Source organism: Arachis ipaensis, chromosome B6 (assembly GCF_059453495.1).
Source record: "Arachis ipaensis isolate K30076 ecotype BB chromosome B6, ASM5945349v1, whole genome shotgun sequence".
Lineage (NCBI taxonomy): Eukaryota > Viridiplantae > Streptophyta > Magnoliopsida > Fabales > Fabaceae > Arachis > Arachis ipaensis.
This window is the reverse complement of record NC_142441.1, coordinates 138,228,831-138,236,577: the sequence shown is the minus strand read 5'-3', so window position 1 is coordinate 138,236,577 and position 7,747 is coordinate 138,228,831. Positions and strand designations below refer to the sequence as shown.

The window sequence follows — 7,747 nt, the reverse complement described above, 5'->3', positions numbered from 1 at the left end:
GTAGTGGATAAAACGACACATTTCTGAAGTCGAGATTGCCACGACACAGCTCCCCTTGTAAAAGTCATCATATAACTAGAAGTAGACTTTCTTGAATCAAGATCCCAAAGCATATCCGCATCTGTGTAACCATCCAATACAGGTTGGCCACTCTTAAAGTACAAACAAAATCTGGAAGTACCATTAAGGTATATGAGAATCCACTTCACTTCTTGCCAATGTTTTTTGCCAGGATTAGAGAGAAACCGACTAACAACTCCAACGGCATGAGCAATATCCGACCTGGTACAAACCATAGCATACATCAAACTTCTAATTACAGATGCATATGAAATATTCTTCATTTCTGCTTTCTCTTACTCACTTGAAGACATTGCTGCGAGCTCAGCTTGAAATGACTAACAAGTGGAGTACTAACATGTTTGGAATTATTCATGCTAAACCTCTCTAAAACCTTCTCAATATACTTCTGCTACGACAACCACAGTTTCCCATTCTTCCTATCATGAGTGATAATCATGCCAAAAATTTTCTTTGCAGGATCCAAATCCTTCACAGCAAAGGATCTGTTCAAGTCTTTCTTAAGACTTTCAATTTTCTTAGTGTCATGACCAATAATCAACATGTCATCAACATCAAACAAGAGAATTATAAAATCACTATCAGAGAATTTCTTAGCATACACACAATGATTAGAAGAAGTCTTACTATGCCCATGACCTTCCATGAAGGAATAAACTTCGTGCACTACTGCCTTGGTGCTTGCTTTAGCCCATATAAGCTCTTCTTCAACTTGCATACAAGATGCCCATTTCCTTTAACCTCGAAACCCTCTGATTGCTCCATATAAACTTCTTTATCTATGTCACCGTGAAGGAATGCAGTCTTCACATCAAATTGTTTAACCTCTAAATTCAAGCTGGCTGCCAATCCAAGCACAACTCGAATAGAGGACATCTTCACAACTGGAGATAAAATCTCCTCAAAATCAATACCTTTCTTTTGCTCAAAACCTTTCACAACCAATCAAGCTTTGTACCTTGGCCGTGAGACATTTTTATCCGCTTTCAATTTGAACACCTATTTATTCTTGAATGTTCTCTTACCCTTTGGTAGCATCACCAATTCAAATGTATGATTCTCATGCAAGGATTTTATTTCTTCTTGTATGGCCTTCAACCAATCTTTCTTATACTCATCAGACATAGCTTTATGGTAGCTCTCTGGCTCCCCAGTCTCAATGTTTATCACATACTTATGAGAAGAGTATTTCTGAGAGGGATGAAACTCTCTAGTAGATCTTCTCAATTCAGGCTCAACTGGTGGTTCAGGTGAAACTTCAACATCTGGTGAAACTTCTACATCTAGCACCTTAAGTTGAGGTGTAGGTTCATCATGCAAATCATCACTAGCATTATCAACTTGCACATCTCCCCCATCAACAGGAGATCTAGTGAAAGGACCAGATTCATCATCAGCAAAAAAATCTTCTCAAGTGGATGAAACGTCTAACAGTTATTGTTGGCTTATCTGTCTTCTCAAGGTCTTCAATAGCTTGGTCTCAAGAAAAATCACATCTCAACTTTTAATTATTTTCTTGCTCATCGGATCCCATAATCTATAACCTAAGTCTTCGTGATTATAACCCATAAAGATACACTGCTTTGACTTTCCATCAAGTTTGAACCTTTCATCTCTTGGAATGTGAACAAAAGCCTTACAGCCGAACACTCGCAAGTGACTATAGGAGACATCTTTCTCTCTCCAAACTTTTTCTGGAACACCACTATTTAATTAGTGAAACTGAAGGAGAAAGGTTGATCAGATCTACTGCAGTCCTCGTTGTTTCACCCTAAAAAGATTTAGGCAACTTTGCATGAGAGAGCATACACCTGACTCTATCATTGATAATGTGATTCATTCTCTCTGTAACTACATTAAGTTGAGGAGTCTTAGGAACCATCTTCTCAAGTTTGATCCCATGTCCTTTACAATATTCTTCAAATAGACCCCTATATTCACTATCATTATCTGTTCGAACACATTTCAATTTCCTTCCTGTTTCTCTTTCAACACTTGTATGAAAGTGTCTGAAGATATCGAGCACCTAGTCTTTAGATTTCAAAACAAAAGTCCACACTTTTCGAGAATAATCATCAATAAAAGTAACAAAATATGATGCGCCACCTAGTGTCTTAGCATCCATAGTGCAAACATCAGTGTGAACTAAATCTAGAACATGTGATCTCCTATGAGGTCCAGAACTATGAAATGATACTCTAGCATGCTAGGACTAGTTCCTAGATAACGTCGGGTTGCGGGTAGTCAACCGACGCATGAGCTCATGGCCTGCATAAGACTAGACATGCATCATACTTGGTTGCTGCATTATCTATGTTTGTGGTTGCTTACTTGTACTTGTGATTGTATTTTGTCTCTGCTTCCTGTACTTTGTGTTTGTTTACTATTCTGCTGAACAAAACAATGAGTACAAGTATTTAAAGTTGTACCTTTCACGGAAAGTGAGTGCTTCTTGGCTAAGATGCTTAGTCCTTTCTCGCTCAAGTGACCAAGACGTATATACCACAAATCAGAAGAGGGATCATCAGCTACGTTCACCTCTTCTTTGCACAACTTTGCTTGCAACTGATAAAGAGTAGTGAGACTATTGTCTTCTTTAGTAATAATGAGAGCCCCTTTAGTTGATATCACACACTCCTTTATCTCCCAATTTGATGTTCCCAATAAGGCTTTTGTTCACATGACATGAAGCACCAGAGTCTATAACCCAAGTGGAATCATCACAAATAAGATTCACATAATTTTCATCATATGTGATAAGAATATCTTCATAAACAATAGCAGCAGTTTCTTTACCACTATATTTACCTTTGTCTTTGTTTTTTCTCCTTGATTGTTCTCTTTTCAAAAACCTACAATACCTCCTGATATGCCCTGACTTGCCACAATGGTGATAAATGAACTCTTTTCTTGACTTGTACTTTTTTCTTGACTTGCTTCGACTATCTGACTTATCAGAATTGTGAAGTTTTCTATTTTGACTTCTCCCCGGTGACTCTAAAACAAGTGCTTTTGACTGAGAGGAGGCATTAATCAAACCTCGCTCTCTTCTTCTGCCTTCTTCATTCAACATGCTCTCTGTAACTATTGCTAACGTCAACTTTTCATTTGGAGCTGAGTTAGTCAGTGTCACAACAGAACTTCCCAACTATTAGGTAAAGAGCTCAACAACAAGGCTTACAACTCATCATTCAAGATGATTTCATTATTTGTCAGTTAGTTCACCGTTTCCTGAAAAATGCTCAAGTGCTCCGGCATTGATTTACTTTCAATATACTTCATATTGACATGTTTCCTAATTAAGAATGCTTTGTTTTACACATTCTTTCTCTCATATAACTCTTTTAATTTCTTTTACATCTTCTCGGCATTCATTTCAATGTCAACATGTGGATACACGTTAAGATCAAACAATTGCCTAATCAAAGCAACTGCTTTCCGATTCAGCTTCTTCCATTCAGCATCGGATTTGGTACCTTTGGATTTATCCCTCTCCACAAGATCATATAAGTCCTTGATATACAACATATCTTCCATGAGGGTCTTCCAAATTGAATAATTTTAGGAATTCAATTTGACCATATTTGGTCCATGAGTATTTTCCTCCATTTAATCAGCACAGAGATAAACAACCTCGTTCTAAATACCATTTTGTTGGAAAAATTGAGGTTCAATAAGAACTTGTCTAACAGTAGAAGCACCAAAAAATAATTTTTCCACAACTTATGCGATTAAATAGGCAATACTAAAAATACTCCAAGCAACAAATATAATGACAAAAATTAAATAATCAAACATCAGAATTTTATCGTGAGAAAACCTCCAAAAGAGGGACAAAAAATTCACGGGACCTAGTCCAATAAAATATTCCACTATCATAATAATGGGTACACAATCAGTCTTCCTAGTGGCACTAGGACATCTCAACAATCAACAAAATACATCATCAAAATTGATGGAATCAATATAAACTCTTCACAAAAGTAGGTATCTCAAATCAGCCAAAAGAAAAGGCAATATAACTAGCAAGTTATATCCTAATGTTCATCTCTACACCAGAAATAACATACGAAAATTTCATAAGAAATTGAACAAATTTACTGCTTTAATCGAATAAAAAATGGCATGCCCTTTTTCCCAGATTTTCTTCTTCTTCCGTCGAAGCCCTCTGTATCTTTGCTTTCTTTCAAAACTTGAAAGAAATTTTTCTCTCGTGGCTTTAGCCACTTCTTTTTTTATTTATTATTATTTTTTTGTTTTTAACTTGTGGGTCTTATTTAGTTGGGGACCCACTAAGTTAGTACCTAATATCTCGACAACCAAACTCAAAAATTCAAACACATAAGATAAAAGTTAAAACACTATCAGTAAAATAGTATAATTTTAGAATTTATATAACAATATATTCGAATCAATAGAAGATCTCGACAAAACTCAAAAATGACACAACAGACTCTCATTTTATATAATTACAATTACAATTACAAGGCGTAATCAATCAAACTTGCAAACTTTATAAATTTTCCTGCAGTCCTTAAAATATTTTTTAGGTGGATATTTCGTGTTTAATAAATTTTAATTATTAAATTTTAATTATTAAAACAATTTTAAATTTTTATTTTATTATATAAATCAATTTTTACATGAAATTTTTGGACTCTTTAGATAAATTTATTTAAAAAAATTTTAATTCTTATTATTCTGTTTGTAATAGTTCTACTGAGTTACATGCAAATTAAAAAACTCTATTTATCTCGTTTATATTGTAAACGAGATATATATAAAATTATTTCGTTTACAGTGTAAAAAAAAAAAAGAAATATTTATTTTAATAAATATTTTTTAAATTATTTATTTTTATAATTATTATAATTAATTAATTTATTAAAATAAAAAATCTGGAAAATCTCCGTCTGTATTGGGCCCCAATTTCCACCAATTATAAACACTCTACTGGCTGCCACAACTGAGCACTCTAAATCCCCTAAATCGGCGGCTTCACTCCACTTTTCAGTTTTCACTTTACACTGTGTTTTCCACGTTGTAACCGGCCATTCCGGTAAACCTACCAACTCTCTGTCTCGACCCTTGTTCTCATAATCTCCTTATCTATCTATCTTCCTATATTTTTCATGTGTTCTTTCTCTGCAACCTACATCACCACCCACTCATCACTGAGTCACATTCCCCCGAGTCATGAACTTACTCCCCCTCAATATGTTACACATAACAAAAGAAGAATAGCCCTTTTTTTCTCATTACAGAACCATGATTTTCCGTTTTGCCCCTCTCCGCAGTCTCTATTCCTTGATATATGCCATCACACCAAAACCTTTAGTCGGAGGCAACCACACTTCAGCTCGATTCTGCTCACGGTAATAAAATTCAAATGAAATAAATACAAAACCCATTTTTTTTCACATTTTTTGTTTAATATTTTATTTTTCCGAGGAAAAAAAACGAAGAAAAAAGTGCACAATGGTTACACTGGAACATACCGCAGGCAAATCAAGCTCCTTCCGAAGCCTCTTGATACGGTTGCTTCTCTTAGGCGTTTTCATCATCGGAGTTCGATTTGCTTACGTCATCGTTATCGCCGGAGAATCCTGCACCGTTGCCGATTTCTGCTTCTCCTCGTTTCACGAGACTCTCAGCCTTGTCATCGCTGGCGCCGGAGCTGCTGTCAAACCCCTCGCGGTTGAGTCCACCACAGCTGGCGGCGCCGCCTCCCCCGCACGGCCGGAGATTTACACCAGCAAGGAATGGACCAATGCCGTTCGATTCTACTCGTCAGTGTTAAAGCATCTGATTGCCGGCGGCTACCTCTCACCGGCGTCGAAGTCACTGTGCGTTGAAACTCCAACGGGACGCGACGTTTTCACGATGAGAGAGATTGGCGTCAAGAGCACCGTCGGAATCTCTAGGAAGGCGGTGAAACCGCTGGTGAAGTCCGGCCGCGGTCACCGGATTCCATTCCCCACCAGAAGCTTTGACTTCATTTTCTCAGGTGAGGGCTCGCTGGAGAGGTCGCCGTTTCCGGCGGAGTTCGCTGCGGAGGTCAGCCGCACGCTAAAACCAGAAGGGTTCGCGGTGTTCCATTTGGTAAACCCTAATGACACTTACAGCTTCAATTCGTTCCTTGATTTGTTTGATTCTTGCTTCGTATTAGTAAAATCGCGTTATATCAAAGGGTTTGATTCTTCAATGCCTCAAATACGGGAAATTGTTTTGAAGAAAGAGTGTGATGATGTTGATGCTGTTCATAAGTTAGTAAAAGTTGATTATTTTGGGGGTGGTGAAGATGATTCAAGTGACAAGTGTTCTGTTCCAGAGTATAAGCATGATTTAGTTAAAAATGCTGAGCCTCTGATTTCTATGGAGCCACTGAAACCGTGGATAACTTTGAAGAGGAATTTGAAGAACATAAAGTACCTTTCTTCAATGGTGGATATAAGCTTTAAGAGAAGGTATGTGTATGTTGATGTTGGAGCCAGAAGCTACGGTTCTAGTATAGGATCTTGGTTTAGGAAACAATACCCGAAGCAGAACAAGACCTTTCATGTGTATGCGATCGAGGCTGATAGGACTTTTCATCCGGAATATGGGTTGAAGAAAGCGGTTACTTTGGTTCCTTTTGCTGCGTGGGTGAAGAATGAGACCTTGACTTTCGAGATTCATCGTGACCCTGGCGAGCAGGTTGAGGTTAAAGGTAGGGGGATGGGTAGGATTCAGCCTCTACAGGGTTCTAGTTCAGAGGACTTTGATGGCGAAGTGGAGAAGATAAAAGGTTTTGATTTTGCTGCTTGGTTGAAAAATACTGTTTCAAAGAATGATTTTGTGGTGATGAAGATGGATGTGGAGGGCACTGAATTTGATTTGATTCCAAGGCTGTTTGAAACTGGTGCTATATGTTTGGTAGACGAGATTTTCCTAGAATGTCATTATAATAGATGGCAGAGATGTTGCCCTGGGCAGAGGAGTGCGAAGTATGAGAAAACATATGATCAATGCTTGCAGCTCTTCAATTCTCTCAGACAAAGTGGAGTTCTTGTTCATCAATGGTGGTAATTACCTGATAGGAAAACCATATATTTTTTCTGTAACATTCTTGTCTTCCCTTTAACCTGTTTACAATTTTCATCTTCAGAGTTGTTTTTACTTTAAAACCCCAGCCAATAGAGATGATTGTGTTCCAAATTTATTCCCATGTAACAGTTTCAATTGAAAATGAATTAATTCCCTTAAAGTCATCGAAACTTTGTTGGATAAATCTTCTTTACCCCCATATAGATACATATAGATATGAATAGTTGGATACTGTAATCTTAGTTTTATCTCAGAAGAGAATTTGATTCTTCTTTGTTAGTACTAAAAATTTCACTTCATTGTCTAAAACATAAAATTGTTGAACAAACACTTGAAAAAGACTGAGCTTTAATGTTCATGATAGTTCTGTTCACTGACAGAAATAGGATGATAGGGGTTAGCTCTTCACACTTTAAGTCAATGTACATTGAAAATATTAACCATGCTGTTGAACCCAGGTATTTTCATTTCAGTAATCTGGAGGCAAACATGATGAATGGCTATCCAAGATTTCTTTTATATCATTCTGGGTTTGTAGTTTCATACCAAGTTAATTAATTTCTTGATCCTTATATTGTTC

At 37.0% G+C, this 7,747-nt stretch overlaps 1 non-coding gene across 1 annotated transcript; it reads left to right on the top strand.

Moving 5' to 3' along the window:
* The first annotated feature begins 5,122 nt into the window (after window positions 1–5,122).
* Window positions 5,123–7,351, top strand: LOC107610958 (uncharacterized). The gene has a single exon (XR_015886235.1). It is a non-coding gene; the product is annotated as an uncharacterized LOC107610958 (transcript).
* The last annotated feature ends 396 nt before the right edge of the window (window positions 7,352–7,747 follow it).